At 42.8% G+C, this 22,491-nt stretch overlaps 2 pseudogenes; both read left to right on the forward strand.

Annotated features, from left to right (window-relative positions):
* Positions 1-15,276: 15,276 nt before the first annotated feature.
* LOC140344658 (U2 spliceosomal RNA) lies at positions 15,277-15,411 on the forward strand (annotated as a pseudogene).
* Positions 15,412-15,704: 293 nt separating this feature from the next.
* On the forward strand, positions 15,705-16,998 carry LOC140344395 (uncharacterized; annotated as a pseudogene).
* Positions 16,999-22,491: the final 5,493 nt, after the last annotated feature.

Genomic DNA, 22,491 nt, shown 5'->3' on the forward strand with positions numbered 1-22,491 from the left:
ATCTCACCATTGACAGCTTAACAGATCCTCCTTTATCACGCAGCTGAAAAATAATCGCCTTAACCTCCTGGGCGTTACACTGATGTCTAGATTTCTGTACCAAAAGCGGTACACTGTTTTTCATGAATTTTTTTTTTTTAATTGTAGACCTGTATATATATATATATATATATATATATATATATATATATATATATATATATATATATATATATATATATACACTGATAGAACACAGTTTACACACACATAGCGGTTGTGCCTTTGCACACAATTATGCGCGTCAATCTGATTTTTAATAAGCCAATTGTGCTGCTTTTAGCCAATCAAACAAATCAGAGAAGGCAATGGCTTAAAAACAAACATAATTGATTTTTTAAGCTGTAGGTCCTAGGAGATTGTAAAGGAGTTCACATACAAACAAACCCCCCCCAAAACATTTTTTAAAAAAACAAACTTTATTAAAAAAAAATCTATTTGCTAAAAGATCACAATAAATTTTAGAGAACACACAGACACCACTAAATTTACATGACAAAATAAAAAAAAACACATGTAAACCCACACTTCCAAATAAAGCCAAATTAGTTCAAAAATTGCCCAACAAATATTGCATTCCAAAAGTACTTATCAAACCAATATGCAATTTTGACCTATCTGGCCACAAACACAATAACATAGCATTAACATTGACCTAATAGCAAAATAGACATTGAAACTAGTGTTGTTGTTCGAATTCGGGCCGTCCTTATGTTCGACCCGAATATGGCTGTTCGAATTCGGGTCGACCCGACCCGAATTTTGCTCCATTCGACAAACCCAAATTCGATTTTCCCAGAATACACTGAAACAACTGGGCAGGGTGGGCAACTCCCCCATGCCCTCCAATTACAGCAGGGATGCCTCCTCCATCTTTGTTGTGGCAGACAGCCCATTGGCTGTCTGTCACTGCATGCCACACAGACAGCCATTGGCCTATATAAGGCGAAGACGTGCCTGCATTTCCCACTCCTGACAGAGATTTTGCTGATAGCAACACAAGCTCTCTGTGCTGCTTGGCTTGCTTTCTTTGTCAAGTGAAAAAAAGTGCTTTACTTTGTTAGACTGTGTCACACTCACACTATTAGTCAGATAGATTGTTGGATTGTACTGTATTTGTGCAGTCCTGAAATCTACTGTACTCAGGAAGAGTGTTTCACTGCTTGCTAGATAGATAGAAAGATAGATAGATAGATAGATAGATAGATAGATAGATAGATAGATAGATAGATAGAAGGTTAGAAGCTAGAATGCTAGAAGGTTAGAAGCTAGAAGGTTAGAAGCTAGAAGGCTAGAAAGCTAGATAGATAGATAGTCAGTCAGTGCCCCTGACTCATCAAGCAGAATTGTATTAGCGATCCGAAATCGTACGCCGTCACGCTATTCAGCAACTGAAAAAGCTCGCGGCCGGAGCCGCGCATCTCCGGCAGCTTTACACTGACGAGCTTGCATTAAAAGTCACTGTTCCCCTAAAAAATCATTCTTTCTAATGGCACACATATTTCTGCAACCTGCAAAGCCAGGACCCACTGGGCTACTGGGTATCCAAGCTTGAGCAGTGGCCGGAGCTGGCAGAACATGCCATTCAGATCCTTGCCTGCCCAGCAGCAAGTGTGTTATCTGACAGAGCGTTCAGTGCAGCTGGGGGTGTAGTGAGTGATAAACGGATTCGGCTTTCCGCAGAAAATGTCGACCGAATCACTTTTATTAAAATGAATAAGGCTTGGATCGACAATGACTTTAACACCCCCTCTGCAGATTATACTGATTAGTCGTCAACTGCTGCACGGGCATCAAAATGGGAAGAGCACATTCACAGCCTTTTGGCATCTCCTTCTACTCCTCACCCTAGTGGCCCTCTACCTCTACTCTTTCTCTGAGGTATATAACTTGATATGGAGCTGTGTAACTGGCAAATATTTTTTTATCGATCACCCCCCTCAGGGCCCTCTGCCTTTATCTACTTTGAGGCCCATATCACTTGTAATGGAGCTGTGTGAATCATAATTAAGACATTTGTATTTTTAGTAGAGAAATACATACATTTTTCTGTCCTTTTGGATGGATATCAAGTGGTATCAAAACTAAATATTCGTATTTTTTTTTTTCAGAAATACAGAATTTTTTCTGTTTATTTTGCTAGGTAGCAAGTGTTAGCAGAAATAATTCTCTGTATTTTTTTTACATAAATACAGAATTTGTTCTGTTTAATTTGATAGGTAGCAGGTGGTATCAGAAATAATTCTCTGTATTTTATTACAGAAATACAGAAAATTTTCTGATTATTTTAATAGGTAGTGAGAAGGATCACAATTAAGTCTCTGTATTTTTTTTACAGAAATACAGAAATTTTTTCTGTTTATTTTAATAGGTAGCAAGTGTTATCAGAATTATTTCTCTGTATTTTTTTACAGAAATACAGAAATTTTTCTCTTTGATAGGTAGCAAGTGTTATCAGAATTCATTCTCTGTATTTTTTTTACATAAATACAGAAATTTTTCTGTTTATTTTGATAGATAGCAAGTGTTATCAGAATTATTTCTCTGTATGTTTTTTACACAAATACAGAAATTTTTCTGTTTATTTTGATAGGTATCAAGTGGTATCAAAAATAATTCTCTGTATTTTTGTTACAGAAATACAGAATTTTTTCTGTTTATTTTGATAGGAAGCAAGAAGGATCAAAATTAATTTTCTGAATGGTTTTTTTTACAGAAATACAGATTTTTTTCTGTTTATTTTGATAGGAAGCAAGAAGGATCAGAATTATTTCTCTGTATGTTTTTTACACAAATACAGAAATTTTTTCTGTTTATTTTGATAGGTAGCAAGTGTTATCAGAATTAATTCTCTGTATTTTATTACAGAAATACAGAAATTTTTCTGTTTATTTTGATAGGTAGCAAGTGTTATCAGAATTAATTCTTAGTATTTTTTTTTACATAAATACAAACATTTTTCTGTTTATTTTGATAGGTAGTGTTATCAGAAATAATTCACTGTATTGTTTTCACATAAATACAGAAAATATTCTGTTTATTTTGATAGGTAGCAAGTGATATCAGAAATAATTCTCTGTTTTTTTTTCTTTTACAGAAATACAGACATTTTTCTTTTTTTTTTTTTGATAGATAGCAAGTGGTATCAGAATTAAATATCAGTTTTTTTTACCTAAATACAGAAATGTTTCTTTTTATTTTGATAGATAGTAAGTGGTGTCAGAATGAAATATCTGTATTTTTTTACATAAATGCAGAATTTTTTCCCTTTATTTTCATAGATAGCAAGTGGTATCAGAATGAAATATCTTTATTTTTTAACAGAAATACACAAATTTTTCTGTTTATTTTGATAGATAGTAAGTGGTATCAGAATGAAATATCTGTATTTTTTTTCAGAAATACAGAAATGTTTCTGTTTATTTTGATAGATAGCTCGTGGTATCAGAATTAAATATCTGTATTTTTTCTGTATTTTTTTACAGAAATACAGATTTTTTTTGTTTAATTTGATAGGGAGCAAGTAGTATCTGAAATAATTCTCTGTATTTTATTACAGAAATACAGGAAATGTTCTGATTATTTTAATAGGTAGCTAGAAGGACCAGAATTAATTCTCTGTATTTTTTTTACAGAAATACAGAATTTTTTTTGTTTATTTTCATAGGTAGCAAGTGGTATCAGAAATAATTCTCTGTATTTTGTTACAGAAATACAGAAATGTTTCTGTTTATTTTGATAGGTAGCAGAGTGTTATCAGAATCAATTCTATGTATTTTGTTTACATTAATAGAGAAATTTTTCTGTTTATTTTGATAGGTAGCAAGTGGTATCAGAAATAATTCTCTGTATTTTGTGTTACAGAAATACAGAAATCAGAATTAATTCTCTGTATTTTTTTTTTACAGAAATACAGAAATGTTTCTGTTTATTTTGATAGGTAACAAGTGTTATCGGAATTAATTCTCTGTATTTTTTTTACATAAATACAGATTTTTTTCTGTTTATTTTGATATTTAGCATGTGGTATCAGAATTATTTCTCTTTATTTTTTTTACATAAATACAGAAATTTTTATGTTTGTTTTGATAGGTAGCAAGTGGTATCAGAAATATTTCTCTGTATTTTTTTTTATAGAAATAGAGAATTTTTTCTGTTTATTTTGATAGGAAGCAAGAAGGATCAGAAATAATTCTCTGTATTTTTTTACAGAAATACAGAAATGTTTCTGTTTATTTTGATAGGTAGCAAGTGTTATAAGAATTAATTCTCTGTATTTTGTTTACATAAATACAGATTTTTTTCTGTTAATTTTGATAGGTAGCAAGTGGTATCAGAAATATTTCTCTGTATTTTTTGTTACAGAAATATAGAATTTTTTCAGTTAATTTTGATAGGAAGCAAGAAGGATCAGATCTATTTCTCTGTATTTTTGTTACAGAAATACAGAAATTTTTCTGTTTATTTTGATAGGTAGCAAGTGTAGCAAGTGGTATCAGAATGAAATATCTGTATTTTTTTTACAGAAATACAGAATTTTTTCTGTTTATTTTGATAGATAGCAAGTGGTATCAGATTTAAATATCTGTATTTTTTTTACAGAAATGCTAACATTTATCTGTTTATTTTGATAGATAGCATGTGGTATCAGAATTAAATATCTGTTTTTTATTACCGAAATACAAGAATGTTTCTGTTTATTTTGATAGATAGCAAGGGGTATTAGAATGAAATATCTTTATTTTTTATAGAAAAACAGAAAATTTGCTGTTTATTTTGATAGGTAGCAAGTGGTATCAGAATTAAATATCAGTATTTTTTTTTTTTACAGAAATACATACATTTTTCTGTTTATTTTGATAAATTGCAAGAGTTAGCGTAAATTATGATTCTGTCAAAATAAACAGAAAAATGTATGTATTTCTGTAAAAAAATAAAGATATTTCATTCTGATACCACTTGCTATCGATATAAAAATCCATAAAAATTTCTGTATTTCTTTTTAAAAAAATACAGATATTTAATTCTGATACCACTTGCTATCTATCAAAATAAACAGCAAAATTTCTGTTTTTCTATAAAAAAATGAAGATATTTCATTCAGGCTACAACTACCCTGTTTCCCCGATTATAAGGCACTGTCTTATATTTTTTGAAATGCCAAAATATGCCCTTGGTCTTATTTTCAGGGGGATGTCTTATTTATCCATGAAGAAGACTGTATACAGTACACATTTATTGTTGAAAATCACTCATGTGCCATTGATTGTCCCCTTCTGATCACTCATGTGCCATTCATATTTCTCTTCTGATTACTCATGTGCAATTCATACCGTATTCCCCTTCTGATCACTCATGTGCCATTGATTGTCCCCTTCTGATCACTCTGTGCCTTTGATTGTCCCCTTCTGATCACTCTGTGCCATTGATTGTCCCCTTCTGTTCACTGACTTACCTTTTTTTCTACTGTATGGCCGGGTAACTCCGTTAGGGCAGGGATCAGCAGCTTGCTTGCTGGTGTAGAAGCGTGGGGGCGCGTGTGCCGGCTTGTTACTTTCAGTTTCGCTCTGCACTGCAGCCAGCATCGAGGAGACACACACAGTATCAGGTATCGGAGGATGTCTTATTCACGGGTGAGTGCCTTATTTTAATTATTTTAGCAAAAATCAGGGGTGGCTTATTTGATGGGAATGCCTTATCGAGGAAACATGGTAGCTATCTATCAAAAAAGCCATAAAAATGTATGTATTTCTTTCCAAAAACTATACATATTTAATTATGATTCATAATTGAATATCAGTATTTTTTACAGAGAAATGCATTTTTTATGGCCATTTAGATAGAAAGCAAGTGGGGTTAAAATTCAATATCTGTATTTTTTTTTTACAGAAATAAAGAAAATGGTATGGGTTTTTAGATAGATACTAAGTGCTATCATAATGAAATATTTGTACTTTAATGGATAAATATTGAAATTTTTTTGTCTTTTGTGATATATTACAAGAAGTATAATTTAGGATACCTCTTGCAAATCTATCACAAAATAACTAAAAATGTCTGTATTTCTGTAAAAAAAATACAGATATTTTATTATGATAGCAATTGGTATCTATCCTATAAAAAATGTATGTATTTATGTGAAACAAATACAGATATTTAACTGTGATAGCACTTGCTAGATATCCACAAATGATAAAAAATGTATGTATTTCCCCGCATATTTCACCAAGTCCGTTCCCATTTATGTGGTTTCACTGGATAGTAGGTATGGAAAGTGTGATTTTCGTTAATCCATTCATTTCTCAATTAGCTACAGCTTCTACACTGTACATAGAGGTGATGGCCTCAACCTCCAATGCGGTCTACGCTCCGTCACAGGGCACACCGCCTCCTACTGCTTGTTACTGCTGCCGCCTTCCCAGTACCCAACTCTAGATACAAGATACTAATGCAGTCCACACTTTTTCTCAGAGCCCACCACCTCCTCCAGCTGAAAATGATGCTGCCGCCTGCCCAGTACCTGACTTTAGATGCCAGACACTAATGCCGTCCACGCTTCGTCTCAGAGCCCACCGTCTCTCCTGCCCAGTAACCGACTGTGAATGCCAGAAACTAATTCCGTCCATACTCCGTATCAAAGCCCACCACCTCCTCCTCCTGCTGTAAATGATGCTGCCGCCTGCCCTGTACCTGACTTTAGATGCCAGATACTAATTACGTCCACGCTCCATCTCAGAGCCCACCGCCTCCTCCTCTTGCTGTAACTGATGCTGCCACCTGCCCAGTACAAAACTCTAGATGCCAGATACTAATACCATCTACACTCCGTCTCAGAGCCCACCACCTCCTCCTCCTGCTTTAAATGATGCTGCCGCCTGCCCAGTACCTGACTTTAGATGCCAGATTCTAATGCTGTCCACGCTCCATCTTATAGCCCACCACCTCCTCCTCTTGCTGTAACTGATGATGCCGCCTGCCCAGTACAAAACTCTTGATGCCAGATACTAATGCCGTCCACACTCCATCTCAGAGCCCACCTCCTCCTCCTCCTCCTCTTGCTGTAAATGATGCTGCAACCTTCCCAGCACCCGACTGTAGATGGCAGATACTAATGCCACCCACACTTTGTCTCAGGGCCCTCCGCCTTCGAGTCATGCTGTTACTGCTGCTGACTGCCTAGTACCCAACTCTAGATGCCAATTACTAATGTCCACATTCCGTCTCAGTGCTAAATGCCTCCTCCTCATGCTGTTACTGCTGCTGCCCAGTATCCAACTCTAGATGCCAGTTACTAATGCTGTCCACACTCTGTCTCAGAGCCCACCGCCTCATCCTCCAGCTGTAAATGATGCTGCCACCTGCCCAGTACCCGACTGTGGATGCCAGATACTAATGCCATCCATACTCTGTCTCAGAGCCCACCGCCTCCTCCTCCTGCTGTAAATGATGCTGCCACCTGCTCAGTACCAGACTGTAGATGCCAGATACTAATGCCATCCACACTTCGTCTCAAGGCCCTCCGCCTTCGAATCAAGCTGTTGCTGCCACTGCCTACCTACCCTGTTTCCCCGATGATAAGACACTGTCTTATTTTTTTTGGAAGGCCAAAATATGCTCTAGGGCTTATTTTCAGGGGAATGCCTTATTTACCCATGAAGAAGACTACAGTACACAGTTTTTGTTCATGTGCCATTCATGTCCACTTCTGATTAAGTAATCGGTGGGTGGCTTATTTGCGGGGGGGGGGCTTATTTTTCATTTTTCCCTAAAAAGGGGGGCTGTCTTATTTGATGGCCCTGCCTTATCATCGGGGAAACACGGTAGTACCCGACTCTAGATGCCAATTACTAATGTCGTCCACACTCCGTCTCAGTGCTAAATGCCTCCACCTTACTGCTGCTGCCCAGTACCCAACTGTAGATGCCAGTTACTAATGCCGTCCACACTCCGTCTCAGGTCCCACCGCCTAATTCTTCTGCTGTTACTGATGCTGCTGCCTGCCCAGTAACCAGCTCTAGATGCCAGTTACCAATGCAGTCCCCGCTCTTTCTCAAAGCCCACCGCCTCCTCCTCCTGCTTTAAATGATGCTGCCACCTACCCAGTACCAAACTCTAGTTGCCAGATACTAATGCCATCCACACTTTGTTCCAGAGCTCACCACTGCTTCCTCCTGCTGTTACTGCTGCCGCCTGTCCAGTACCCAGCTGTAGATGCCAGTTATCAAGGCTGTCCATGCCACATTTTAGAAAGTTACAGCTAGCAGATAGGAAAAGGCCGTCCCCTACACAGCAATATCTCCACTAGCTACAACTTCTACACTGTATATAGGTGATGGCATCAACCACTAATGCGTTCTTGCTCCGTGTCAGGGTCCACCGCCTCTTCCTTCTAGTACCCGGATCTAGATGCCAGTTAACAATGCCATCCACACATCTCAGGGCCCACTGCCTCCTCCTCCTCCTACTTTCACTGATGCTCCACCTGCCTGTACCCTACTCTAGATACCAGTTACTAATACCGTCCACACTTGGTTCCAGAACCTACCACCTCTTTCTCCTTCTGTTACTGCACCCGCCTGCCCAGTACCCATTACCCAGCTGTAGATGCCAGTTAACAAGGCTGTCCATGCCGCATTTTAGAAAGTTACAGCTAGCAGAAAAGAAAAAGGCAGTGCCTTACAAAGCAATGTTTCCACTAGCTACAGCTTGTACACTGTCCATATAGGTGATGTCCTCAACTTCTAATGTCCTCCTTGCTCCTTCTCAGGGCCCACCACCTCCTCCTCCCAATACCCAGCTCTAGATGCCAGACTAGACTCAAGCTCAACAGGGTCTTCTTTCCCTGCTGATTCCGCCAAGCCTAATCCCTTTAATGTGGGTTCGCTACATAGTAGGTAGGGACAGATTGGAATCTCGCTCATCCATTTATGTCTCCAATAGCTACAGCTTCGACACTGTCCATAAAGGTGATGTCCACAACTTCTAATGTACTCCTTGCTCCTTCTCAGGGCCCACCACCTCCTCCTCCCAGTACCCAGATCTAGATGCCAGACTAGACTCAAGCTCAACAGGGTCTTCTTTCCCCGCTGATCCCGCCATCCATTCAAGTCTCCAATAGCTACAGCTTCGACACTGTCTATATAGTTGATAGCCTCAACCTCTAATTCCCTCCTTGCCCCGTCTCAGGGCCCACCGCCTCCTTCTCCCAGTACCCAGCTCTAGATGCCAGACTAGACTCAAGCTCAACAGGGTTTTCTTTCCCTTCTGATTCCGCCAAGCTCGTTCCCTTTCATGTGGTTTCGCTACATAGTAGTTAGGGACAGATTGGAATCTCGATCATCCATTCATGTCTCCAATAGCTACAGCTTGTACACTGTCCTTATAGGTGATGTCCTTAACTTCTAATGCCCTCCTTGCTCTGTCTCAGGGCCCACCGCCTCCTCCTCCCAGTACCCAGCTCAAAATGCCAGACTAGACTCAAGCTCAACAGGGTCTTCTTTCCCCGCTGATTGCACCAAGCCTATTCCCTTTTATGTGGTTTCGCTACATAGTAGTTAGGGACAGATTGGAATCTCGCTCATCCATTCATGTCTCCAATAGCTACAGCTTCTACACTGTCCACAATGGTGATGGCCTTAACCACTAATGCCGTCCTATCTCCGTCTCAGGGCCCACCGCCTCCTCCTCCCAGTACCTAACTCTAGATGCCAGTTACTAATGCCGTCTAAACTTCGTCTCAGGGCCCACCGCCTCCTTTTTCTGCTGTTACTGATGCTGCCACCTGCCCAGTACCCTACTCTAGATGCCAGTTACTAATGCCGTCCACACTTTGTTCCAGAGCCCACCACCTCTTCCTCCTGCTGTTACTGCTGCCACCTGCCCAGTACCCAGTACCCAGCTGTAGATGCCAGTTAACAAAGCTGTCCATTCCGCATTTTAGAAAGTTACAGCTAGCAGATAGGAAAAGGCAGTCCCTAACACAGCAATGTCTCCAGTAGCTTAAGCTTCTACACTGTAGGTGTATACACTATAGGTGATGGCCTCAAACAATAATGCCATCCTTGCTCCGTCTCAGGGCCGACCACCTCCTCCTCCCAGTACCCATCTCTAGATGCCAGTTAACAATGCCATCTACACTACTCAGGGCCCACCGCCTACTCTTCCTGCTATTACTGCTGCTGCCTGCCCACTGTCCAGTACCCAGCTCCAGATGCCAGGCTAGACTCAAGCTCAACAGGATTTTCTTTCCCCACTGATTCCGCAAAGCCCACTTTCCTTTCATGTGCTTTCACTCGATAGCAGGCCCTGAGTCGGAGTGTGGAAGGCATTAGTAACTGGCATCTAGAGCTGGGTGTAGTGCATCTTTAATGACACCCTGAAGTGTGTAATCTGAAATTTGTGATTGAATGTAGAAGGCCAAATCTTCTGCTTCATCCATCGGTACCACACTTTATCGGACTGAATTTCTGTGTATGCTACCCCAGAACTGGGAAGTGGGACAGCAGTCCCTTTGTATATGTTGGGGGTATGAGATGGGTCCTGGATAGTGTTGGTCGTATAGCTCACTATTCGATTCGGCAGCTATTCGCTCGAATACAGCAAAAAAATTCGGGTGGTCGAACATCGAATTCGAACACCATTAAAGTCAATGGGAGGAAAAATTTTGTTTTTTTTTCAGCACTGTGTAGAGCTTCTACAGCCTCCAAACAGATGTAAAAAGATACATTGTAAAAGGATACATAAAGAGATACATTGTAAAAGGATACATAAAAAGATACATAACACTATTACATACCCCTGTACTTCACATGAACATTAAAGAGCACCTGTCAAATCTATTTTAGGCTAAAGCTAGGTACACACTTCCAATAATTATTGTTAGAAAATGAACGATTACGACCAATCAACGATTATGCACCATTATACTTGAACAATCATATTGTGCACAATTCTGTACATGCTGTAACAATATGATCGTTCATATATAATCCACCAACAGCGTCCACACGCTAGATTCAATCGTTTGAATGATGCAGGGAGGGACATGTAAAGGAGAAAGTGTACCTCAGAAACATGCACAATCACTGAACGTCACGATACTGTACACACGATAGATAGTGAAAGATCGTCGGCCAATCAGATCCACCGTGGCGGTCGTTCATTTCTAATGAACGGCACCTGCTTTCAATTAGCTGTAACCGCACAGATCCCACGGTCCAGGAATCCCACAATGACATTATGATTCATAATGTCATTGTCGGATAATCTGTAAAAAATATAAAAAAACAAGTTTAAAATAAAAAACACATACGAAATAAATATTTTATGAAAAAAAAATTTCATTTTTTTTTCCTCCTGAATTTTTGGTGTCGAATCCCGTGTTTTTCGGGTCGGGTCTACCCGAATTCGAACAGCCATATCGGGTCGAATATAGGGACAACCCGAATTCGAACATCAACACTAGTCCTGGATGACCACATTGAGCCATAAATTAATTGAGCTTAGCAGACGTCCGGAGACTTCTCCACAACAAGTATGTGGCCATCCTGGGAGACTCCATTCAAAGATCCGTCAACAAGGATCTTGTGAAAATACTGCAGAATGATGAGATTCGGACTGAGAAGCAGCTGAAAGGGAAGGGTGAGATGTCATTTGCAAACAACACATTGGGGGATCTCTGGGTGAAATGCACAATGCCATAATTTACCGCCAAGTGCGTCATTACAGAACTGACCACCAGCTTGTACGGTTCTATTTCCTGACCCATGTTTCTTCGGAGTACATAGAGAGCGTGCTGGCCAACTTCCAACATGGACCTCAGCCAGACGTCATCATCAACTCGTGTATATAGGATGTTATCAGGTAACATGAGCAATCACTGCAAATGTACAAAACCAACCTGGACCACTTGTTTATTCGGTTTGAAGTGGTGAAGTGCTAGAGTACCCAATTACTAATGTGTACTGGGACATCATAGAAGGGAATTTCTACAGCACCGCACTGGCAGATTTGCACTAATTGAATGTGATTGACTTGCACTTCCACTTATGCTTCAAGCTGCGCTCCAGAGTTAAAGATGCCACCCACTCGAACCAGCTGGCTCATCAGAAGTATACCTGCATCCTGATGGCTCATACTGATGGCAGGAAGAGCAGCAGGATCAGCAGGAAGAAGAGGTGGTGGGCTTTGAGACGGAGCGTGGACATGCTGTAACTGATGCCGCTTGCCCAATACCCAGCTCTGGATGCCAGTTACCAATGCTTTCCATGATCCGTCTCAGGGCCCACCGCCTCCTCCTCCTGCTGTTGCCACCTGTCAGTACTCCATTCATGAATATGGCATTACAGCCATCTAGATGGCATTGATGATGCACTACACCGAGCTCTAGATGCCAGTTACCAATGGAGTCCCCGCTCTGTCTCAGTGCCCACCGCCTCCTCCTCCTGCTGCTGCCACCTGTCATTTGTAACTCATAACAGAGCTGTGAAGCTAGCTAACTTTTTGACTGAAAAACCCCCCTCAGAGACCTCTGCCTGTACTCTGAAGCCTGTGTATGGCTTGTAACAGAGCAGTGAAACCTGGTGGCTAATTTGTGGACCAGAGAAACCCCCTCATGTCCCTCTCTGCCTCTACTCCGAGACCATGTAAAATCCGGCATGTTCCTTTGACCGGCTCAGAAAATGGCCTTGCCAGCAACAGCAAAAAGACTTCCTTAATTTTTTTTTTTACTTGTACAGTGTTTTGCAGAGCTGGGGGAGTCTTGACAAGTCTTTTTAAATGTATTTATAGACTGTAGAAGCTCTACACCGTCCTGAAAAACAACCCAAAATTTTCCCCCAGTGACTGTAATGGAGTTCGAATTTGACGTTCGATCACCCGGATAATTATGCATTATTCGACCGAATAGCGGTTGAATCGAATAGTGAGCTATTCGACCAACACTACTGTTTACCTTCTTAGTTGTTTGTTGTATTTTGTTAAGGAAGAATAGCAGAATTATATTGTATGTTGTATCAATTAAATCTTATGACATAAAAAGCAGTATATTGGTGTACAGGGTCTTTATTTGTGTTTGGTGAGACATATTTAGTAGCATGGCTTCCTAACAAATTTTGCTTTAAGGTGAAGAAAGCAAGGTATTTTGGTAGATAAAGCATTGTCGCTATCTGTTATTTACAAAACATACATTGGGGCTGGTTTCATTGGCAATCCTCATGATCAGGGTGGAGTGGATTCCCAATTTCCTGGAGCAATTTTGTTCTCTCTCAGGGAAGCCTGCTGAAAAGGTTCAGCTGAACCAAGCTGTAGGTGGCTTGAGAGTTAAATGGTTGCAGCTCTTAAGTTGCCAAAAGAAGGGACTACCCATCTCATACAGGACTCCGGCTATATGGTATGTGGAGCTGGGCATCTTTAATTTAATCTTTTCTGGACTTGCTTTATGGCTAAATGCCTGAAGTGTATATTGTTTTTCATATGGCTGGAATAAACATCCTGATTGTTATTTATCAAATGGACAAACACAATGGCCCTGATTTAACAAGCAAATACTCAGAAGCTCGACGTGCGTATTTACGAGCCGATATACAAGGCTTTTTCCGAGGGCCGGAGCCTAGTTGCTAGTACACTCACCTTCACTTACCAGCTGGATTCCTGCCTTGATAAATGACCAATAAGAGTCACAAATCCGCCAATAAAGGCGATTAGTTTACAGCTGCGCAATTCAGGAGGATCTTTTAAGCGCTGTCAATGGTGAGGTCATAGCAATTAATTAGCGCACACCTGCTCCCTGTTCTGTGCGCATCTATAGTCCATTACAGGTCAATTTGAATCTTTAATGCTTCATCTTCTTTTGGGTAAGTGCTATTTTTATATGTTACATTGTACTCATTCACAAGAATAATTAATTTATTGTTACGTTTGTTGCACTGTTTTTTATACTTTTTGGTTTGCTTTGCAACACTGCAAACTAATTTATATCAAGCTGCATATATACTAGTTAACACTTCATAATATGTCATCACACATTAGCATGAATTGTAAAAAAATTGTCACCAAGCATTTGTGATCTAAGTAAAATTTCATTGTAGTTTGGCTTGATAGAAATCAAATATTTGAAAAAAAAGTTTGTTGCCAAAGATGTATCAAGAAACATTTAGTGATTTCACATTTGTGTGTATTTCAAAATACATTTAAATGCATATAAATATATGTGCATTTTCATAATTTCTATTTAACTGAACTGGTTTGTGAGGGGGGGGGGGGATCATAAGTAAGTTTGCTTGGATGTTATGCATTGATGTGACTTTGTAATCCTCATTATTATTAGTTTCATCTTTTGCTGCAATGTTTTTGTGCTTGGTTTGTAAAGAGAGTGTCTGCTGTTTAGCAAATCTTCTGCAATTTTTTGTAATTTTTTTAAAACCAATATTCAGTACAAATGTCTGCATGGTTTACACTCCAAACTGCTACTTGAACCCCGTTTGCCTTTGTCCCATTTTCAAAGTCACATTGTCACATATTGGTATTTGAATGTATTATGTAGATATTTATTTTAGGGATACATTGTCATGTTTTTTATTTCTTTGTTTTTAGTTTTAATTTTATTACTCTGACATTTGCACTCATGTTGATTTGCTGCCACACAATGATGTGGACTTTTTGATATATATAAGAAGGAATCATAAAGTATACTACATACAAGGCTTTTGCCTCATACCAACAAAGGACTTTTTTATCTACACCTTTTGTTTTCCTGGGCCAAGGCTTGTCACCAACTGGCCATTGTTCACCATTTTTGAAATATCTGGATGCTGACTGCATTGTGAAGAGTGATTGTCCTGTAAATATCATTAAGTTTCTTTTGTGTAACAATAACCAAAGTATAAATAGAAAACAATAACAACTATGACAATGACCAACCTATAAAATAGAAACAATGGCTAATAAATTGGGGCATGAGAGGAGATATCCTGGATATTAGGGCCATGCATTGTTCAGGGCCATCGATGACTCTGGATTCCTGAAAGATCACTGTTTACTGTTTACTTTTAATTACCTTTCTGTAATTATTCACTTTGTATAAATACCACCACCTTTTCCGAATAAATCAGAACAATAACCACCTTTGATTGTTCTCACACATTTGTCTGTAAAAACTACATCTATAGCAAGGAGTCTCTGATCCTTCAAGAGGGAAATACGTCCATCCTCAACAACAACTCCTCTGTTCATCCTCCGATCGCTTCTCGGCCTTTTGGCTAAGATCAAGTGTAGTATCTACCTTTGCCCTTATGGGTGTTGAAGCTTTTTAAGTTGATACAGTGGATCTCGCTTGGTCTATCCCAGCCATTTGGTCCTGGTGAGGTACCCTCTACTCGGCCCTGTAGGATCGTAGATTAAATTCGGCTTCACTTGCTGCTATTGGGTTAGAGGCTTAGCCCTTGCCAGGAACGAGCTTGCGATCTTCCCTTACCCCCCACTTTTGTGTCACTACCCCAAACTGCCTTTTCAAAGGCAAAAGAGCCCGAGGAGCCACAGAAGCCGACCATCGAGGAAGCCGTCAAGGAAGCCGACACCAGAAGCCAAAGCCTGAAGCCGACACCAGAAGCCGAAGCCTGAAGTCGAAGCTGCAGCCGAGGCCCGAGGTGTCTGAGAGAAAGGCTAACATGGCCCCCAAGAAGCAACAAGAAAAGAAGAAGCACTCAGAGCAGGCCCAAGCCAGCTGGGTGCAGGAAGAGAGACCCTCCACCTCCACCCCAGCAAGACCAGCCCCAGCTGCAGGAGCAGAGGCAAGCGGAAGATGCCAGATGGCAGATGGGGTTCCAGCCCTGGAACCCTGGATGAAGCACACGGTCGTCCTCCAACTGAAGGAGGTGAACGGAAGGGTCCCAGACATGACAGCGGAGGTCTTCGGATGGAAGATGGCTTCTCCAAGGCGGAGACCCTCTCCATCCAGGCCTTTGTACAAGGAATCTTCTATATCACATTTATGTCCCTACAAGTTTGCAGAAGATATTGTGAGAAAGTGAAGGCGGCAGAGCCCGGATCTCCTTTCGGCAACTTTGTTGCCAACTCGCCCACACAATGGGAGGAAAGAAGAGTCACGGTGTCCATACGTAGCCCTCACATCCCGGGACAAGACATCGCCACATACCTGAAGAGGTTCTGCAGGTGCTGAAAGAGCCGACCGGGATCCTGGACGCCAACGGCTTCTGGACTGGTAAGTGGACCCTCACATGCAAGCTCAGGAGAGACGCCACCACGGGGGACCTCCTGCACTTGCCCCAGTGCATCAACCTCGGCACTTGCCCCGGAATCCTCCACTACGAGGACATGCCCGGGACCTGCAGAAGGTGCGGAGCAGAAGGCCACGTAGGTAAGGATTGCCCCGCAGTGTTCTGTAGACTCTGGCGTGTCACAGGGCACGAGTTCAAGGACTGTCCTCGGACTAAGATCTGCAATCTCTGCAGGGGAAAAGACCATCTGTACTGGGAATGCACCAAGAGGACCAGGTCCTATGCTGGGGTATTAAGGGGCACAGGAAATGGAGGCGACAACCACGGACATGACAACCGAGGGGGACCGTCCACCAGAGGTGAGCACAGACCCCCAGATGCTCGCAGGCAACCTACCCCCCTACCGGTCCCTACCAGACCATCCTCCTCCAATACCAGCCCCCCCACCCCCCAGGACCCCACCCAGGCCACCCGGCCAAAAACCTCCCCCAGGCCCATTGGACCTGGCCCCAAACCCCAACCCTGCAAGACCCGCCCCGATACAGAGCTGTCCTTAAAGAGGCAGGCCAAGGAGGAGGAATACAGTCACCTGTGCTCCCAGTGGACCCAGGGTCCCTCTTACTGGTCTGGGGGTGGCGACTGCAAGTCAGCAGGTGTAGCCATTCTGATCAGGGGTGGGCGTTTCACGCTTGACGCTGTCCATGATCTCAGCTTCTGGTCGTAGATGGTTCGTGGGCAGGAGAGCCAATTAGGCTCATCAACGTGTACGCCTCCCCTGAGGAGAATGAGCAGCTGGAACTTTTCCAGACCCTGAAGACCCAACTCGCAACCACCAGGGCAGTAATAATGGGTGGTGGTTTCAACTCCCAAATAGAGGAGGAGGGGCGCAGCTCAGGCATCATGGCAAAGTTGGACGTTACCTCCCGCCTTCTCAAAGAGATGGTGGCGGAAGCTTCCTTGAAGGACATCGTAGGCTCCATCGGAAGCGGCGCTGCAAACTACTCCTGGTGCCGCCCCGATGGATCCGTCCGCTCAAGGATAGACTTCATCTTTACATCCAGGGAGGTAACACACAACAGCCACTCCATGGTTCCCTGCTTCTTCTCGGACTACAGGGCCCTTCTCTTCCAGGGGGACCTCGGCAAGGGCTTTGGCCCAGGCCTAGGTTCCTGGAAGCTGAACACCACCCTGCTGGAAAAAGAGGAACTGATGGAGGAACTGAGGGGTGAGTATGTCAACTGGAGGGAGAACAAGGAAATCTTTGAGAAAGTGAGTGGGGACGCCAGCAGGTGTGCACAAGGAAGAGAGAACTCAAGAGACTGCCAATGCGGCTGGGACGTTAGGCGAGACCTGCAAGAGACCAAAAAGCGCTTGAAACAGCACTTTGAGGAGGACGCCAGGCGCATCATCTTCCGTTCAAAGGTGGAGCACCTCGAGAAAGGTGAGAAGTGCAATTCTTTCTTTTTCAGGAAGCTCCATTCTGGCCACACCCTCCTCGCCGAGCTGCGGGACTTGACTGGCGCTCTCCGGAAGGGTAAGTCAGAGGTAATGGAAGTTGTCAGCGACTTCTACCGGAACCTCTATATACCCAAAGAAACAGATGACAACGCTGCGAACCGGTTCCTGTCAGGTATCACCAACACCCTTGATCCTGCAGGCGCAGCGTCCACGGACGCTCCCCTCACTTTGGAGGAGCTGACCTCCGCAGTCAAATCCTTCAGGCAGAGTAGGACCCCGGGGTGCGACGGTCTCCCAACGGAACTCTACAGGGCGCTGTGGGACCTCCTGGGCCTGGACCTGCTCGAGCTGTACGAGGAGTTGGAGGGCAAAATGCCGCCATCGCTGAGGGAGGGCATGATCACGATTTTGTATAAGCGGAAGGGCGAGAAATGTGACCTCAAAAACTGGCGTCCCATCTCTCTCCACAACATGGACTACGAGATCCTTGCCAAGGTACTGGCCAACCGGCTAAAGAAGGTCATCGGACAGATCATCCATCCGGATCAGACGTGCAGAATCGCAGGGCGAAGGATTGCAGACAGCCTCGCACTGGTCAGAGACACGGTTCACTACATCCAGGACCGCAACATACATGCCGCTCTGGTCAGCCTTGACCAGGAGAAGGCGTTCGACCGTGTCTCGCACGGGCTCATGCTTAAAGCCCTCCGTAAGTATGGTCTGGGTGAAATGTTCTGTTCATATGTTAACCTAATGTACCTTGACATCCACAGTTCAGTGCTGGTGAACGGCTGGAAGACTGACCCCTTCCCTGTCCTCTCCGGGGTCAGACAAGGCTGCCCTCTGTCACCTCTTCTTTTTGTCTGTTGTATAGAGCTCTTCGCCGAAAGCATCAGACGGAACCCAGAGATCAGTGGGATCACCGCACCAGGTTCAGACAGAAGGGAAGCGAAGTGCTCGCTCTACATGAATGACATGACGGTGTTCTGCGCAGACAAGCGTTCCATCTACGTGCTCGTCCAGATCTGCGAAGACTTCGGCCGAGCTTCGGGGTCAAAAGTCAACTGTGGGAAGTCGGAAGCCATGCTCTTCGGGAATTGGTATCTGCCTTCCTCTGCGCCCATCCCCTTCAACATCCAACCGGACTTCATCAAGATCCTTGGCGTCTGGTTCGGGAAGGAAGGAGCAGCCCTGAAGTCCTGGGAAGAGAGGCTGTCTAAGATGAAGCAAAAATTCGGCCTCTGGAGCCTCAGAGACCTCACCATCGAAGGGAAGACGCTAGTACTCCGCAGCGAAATCCTCCCTGTGTTGCAGTACCTCGCCCAAGCCTGGCCCCCGCGCACCAACACCTGCAAGGCCATCACGAGGGCGACCTTCCACTTCATCTGGGGCTCGAAGATGGACCGAGTAAAGAGAACGACCATGTTCAAAGAACATCGGAAGGGTGGCAAAGGAGTTCCGGACATCACGGAGATGCTGAGGATCTTCTTCGCCTGCAATGCCATAAGAAGGACGCTGGTGGATAGATCTTCGACTTCTGCAGGGAAAGCCATGTCAAGAATCTTCCTCCTCCCACTCTGGAGGAGCCTAGGATGGGACAGGTGGGACAGCTCCGTGCCATACAACTGGGACACACCTTGGTTCTACTTGGACAACTTCAAGTTCATCAAGGAGAATGAGCTGCAGGGCGTCAGGCCCGACCTGTGGAAGCCGAAGACCTTCTACAAGCAAATCCGTGGAAAGGACTCAATGGAACCTGTTCCGGGTAGAAACGCAGTTACCTGCGAAGAAATCTGGATCAACATCGGGTCCAAAAGACTTACCAACAGGCACCTTCACGGCTTCTGGCAGTGCCCCTACGCCCAAGCCGTGTTGAAGACCATGGAACAGGAACTGAGCCAATTCATCCCGAGAACAGCCATCACGTACTGAGCTATGCTGTATGGTCTGTTCCACGGCGAATTCACGGAAGAAGAAGTCGAAGGAGCTTGGAGGGTTTTGAACTGTATTAAGGACGCTATCTGGTGTGCTAGGAAGCGCCTTATCCTCTGGAGGGAGAGAATGTCCATCGAGGACTGACGCAGACTGTCCCTCAGTCTGATCAGAGACTACACCCTCATGGACTTTCCGGAAGAGGACGTCTGAGAAGGCCCCCCTTTCCCCCCTCCCCTCCACCCCCTCAAGTTCTCTTCAGAAATGTTTAAAAGTGTGAAAAGTGTGTGTTTAGTTTTGTAAGAGCTCAAATAAAGCTTCGGGCCTTGGATGAGCTCTTAGGGATGGTTACAGACTAGTTTAAGGTGTGGATTAACAATTTGTCGGGGTGGTTTGCGGCACAAAGCCGCAGTGTGGAGGGATGTATGTATTTATTTGCGAGTGTGTTGTGGGGGATTGTAATGTAGTGGTATGCGCTGCGTCGCAATTCCATGTATGTATGAACCCTGATTGTATTGTTTTAGAAGTATGTGATTAATAAAGCATTTTATTCAATCAAAAAACAACTCCTCTGTTCATTTGTGGTAGAGTTATAGGTTTGTTGTCATTGTGCTGTGCTGTCTGATCTTAGCTGTATTTTTTACAAACACACTTCCACTTGCTGTTCTCACACATGTGTCTGTAAAACTACATCTATAGCAAGGAGTCTCTGTTCCTTCAAGAGGAAAATACGTTCATCCTCAACTGCTTTGGTGCCTGGTTATGAGGAAAGACTGAACTCTTGGATGAGCGACAACTACAGCAGGCTTATGGTAAATTTTTTACCTTTTTTGTCTGTTTTCACCTTGCTCTCTTTCACCAGTTCGCTCACCTGAGATAGTAAGTTTTTACCTGAACTGCACTTCTTTCCATAAACTAATAATTTTTGTGAATGTTGTATGAGACTGATGTACTTGTGGTTATAAAGCCTCACTGGGAATAAAAGTGATAATACATTCTTGCAGTCCAGATGCGGCGCCTTTATGTATTGTTTACTGCAGTTTTTGGATCGATCAGCCTATCTATGAATAGATATTGTATGTGAGAACATCACTAGGTTGATGTCTAGGAGGTGGTCTGATCGATGAAGAGACTGTATTCCATCAGTAGCATTACTCACCTGTGTGAGGTTTAGGTGGCTTCACACAGAAGGATTGCAGAGTGTAGGTGTGACTAAAAGGGATCTGACTTTAAAAGTAACAGTTGACCCTAGCTTCTGGCACTTGTCAGGACGCCCCCATTCTCTAAATGGAAAGCCAGTAGGCAGTGCCGCTCAGAATGGTCTTGTGATGAATGCACTATCTTCATTGTAATTGCTAATGGGGGGCTTGTAACTTTTTAATTCATAGATAAATTTAATCTTAAAATCAGTTGTTTATAAATATCAGATTGTGTAATAAAAGGTGTTCATATCATTGTAACTATTGTATCAGTGATTGATAGAAAAACTGCTTCTGAGGAATCTGAAAAGATTCACATTCAGGGAAGGAAATTTAGCAAGGCAAGACAAGAAAGCTACCTGACAAAGCGATCCAAACCAAGTGAGAAACACTCTCTGCTATTTGGAGCAAAGGAGAACAGGGGAGGGACCTGTTCAACCAGTCACTGGGCTAGGGAAATTGGCCTACCCTAGCGGGGATCACTTGGGATCCACTGAATCCACTCAGTGTTTGCCAGTATGGGAAACAAGTTATCATATAAGAGGAGGTCAAAATATGGCAAACCCTGCCATTTGACCCCCAGGGAAGAAATGATAGATAAGTCTGGGGAGTGGGTCATCAGATATTTAGGTGACTGGGATTGGTGGACTGGAAGGAAATGTGCTAGCAAGAGAACTTTCAAACCAAAAATTTAGGAGGAGTTGTGGGAACAGTGCTGAGATAAAATGACTTGCCCAAATTAAAGGGAAGCATGGAGCCGTTGGAAGATGGAATCAATGCGTAGAGCAGAGGATGTTAAAATCTTTACTTTAGAAACTCATGGAATGGAAACTAGGAGTAAAACACAAAAACAAAAAGCAACTGATATAGAAGATGAAGAGAGTGAGGGAGATCAAGATGATCTCTTGACAAGGATGGGGACTCTTCAAGCAGCCCAGCATTTGCTGGAAAATTATCCTAATCCATTAGGGAGACAGGACCTTCCAGCAGTTAGATCTAAACAAAAATGTCTCCTATTAAATAAAGTTGATACAACTCCTGATGATCTGAAAGAATCACAGGGGAATGTAGAGCCTTTAATTAATGTTTCCAAACTTTCAAAAGCAGTTTAATATTTAATGGACAGGCAACTTAATACTGGGTAACATGTGCAAGAGATAATACAAGAAACATCTCCTGTCCGAAGTGCAGGGTTCCCCTGATTTATCTGAAGTACTCTCACCTACAGCACCTTCAGAACAAATGCTACCTTGTTACTGTGAGTCTAGATTCACTGGCAAAGAACAGGAATTTACTTCATGGGCACATGCTCCTAAAATGGGAGAAATAGAAGACCTGTTAACTGATCTGAATGATTTTGGTTTAAGAAAGACAAGATATGTTTCTCAAAGACCAAATAATCTGATACCCCCTTTTAGAAGGTTACCAATTCATACTACTCCAAATGCAACGTCAACACCACATCTTAGTGCTCCAGCATACCAAGGGGCCAATAATGCCACCCTTCAGGGTACTCTGCATATTGATGATTGACAAAATGCCATACCCAAACAGGGGATGTCTGAGACAAAAACCCCAGGCCCTATCAGGTGTGGACTGCTCTCCTTTACAGGAAAACTTAATCTGTC

Source organism: Pyxicephalus adspersus, chromosome Z, assembly GCF_032062135.1.
Source record: "Pyxicephalus adspersus chromosome Z, UCB_Pads_2.0, whole genome shotgun sequence".
In the NCBI taxonomy this organism is placed as follows: Eukaryota; Metazoa; Chordata; class Amphibia; order Anura; family Pyxicephalidae; genus Pyxicephalus; species Pyxicephalus adspersus.